The sequence below is a fragment of the Octopus bimaculoides genome, chromosome 11, assembly GCF_001194135.2.
Source record: "Octopus bimaculoides isolate UCB-OBI-ISO-001 chromosome 11, ASM119413v2, whole genome shotgun sequence".
Classification (NCBI taxonomy): domain Eukaryota; kingdom Metazoa; phylum Mollusca; class Cephalopoda; order Octopoda; family Octopodidae; genus Octopus; species Octopus bimaculoides.
Genome location: NC_068991.1, coordinates 53,924,506 through 53,925,349, shown reverse-complemented (window position 1 = coordinate 53,925,349; position 844 = coordinate 53,924,506). Strand labels below are relative to the sequence as shown.

At 36.8% G+C, this 844-nt stretch overlaps 1 protein-coding gene across 1 annotated transcript in view; it reads right to left on the bottom strand.

Moving 5' to 3' along the window:
* Positions 1–844, bottom strand: part of LOC106869862 (sodium/potassium/calcium exchanger 4) — a 186,659-nt gene that overhangs the window by 55,527 nt on the left and 130,288 nt on the right. The window lies entirely within an intron of this gene.

Sequence of the window (844 nt, the reverse complement as noted above, 5' to 3'; positions counted from 1 at the left end):
ATATATATATATAGAGAGAGAGAGAGAGAGAGAGTGAGAGAGTCAACAGATGAGATCCAGAGATGCTCAATACAGCAATACAGAAAACAGTTGCGCACAAATGATTTGAAGTTACACTCGGAAATCTTTACCGAGTACTAAGTCCGTGGGGGTAAAGAACGGCTATAAGAGGAATCCATGTGAGCAGATATAATGATGCAACTGAACAAATAAAATCGTTTGGGCTAGAGAGACAAAGACTGAAGATATTCAGACGATGAACATTCCTGTATGAATATATAAATATTTATATATTAACAGCAGATTTACACAGAGTGCAAAGATACAGAAAACTAAGAGTAGAAGGTATGGTATTACAGGCCCGACAGCTGTTTCTGGGGCTCGGAATTACGTAATAATGTCGGCAGATGTAGTTTGCAAAAGGTCAAGAATATGCACCCAGTGATGGATGTACATAAACATTAGGTGAATCCGGCCACTGTCATCAAGGTGGAGAGATTGGTATCTAGATTCTGGGCTTTTTGCGAACTGCATCTACCAATATTATTACGTAACTTCGAGCCCCCAGAAACAGATGTCGGACCTGAAATAACATATTTCCTCCCCTTAGTTTTCTGTGTCTTTGCCTTCTGTGTAAATCTGCTCTGTTGATATATAAATATCTATATATTTATATATGAATACTCATCGTCTGAATATCTCCGGTCTTTGTCTTGCCTCTATTGACATGTATATATATGTATGTATATTTTATGTATCTAGCCCGGGAGGTCTTACTTTATTTCCACCATTATCTATCTCTCTCTCTCTCTCTCTCTATATATATATATATATATATATATAT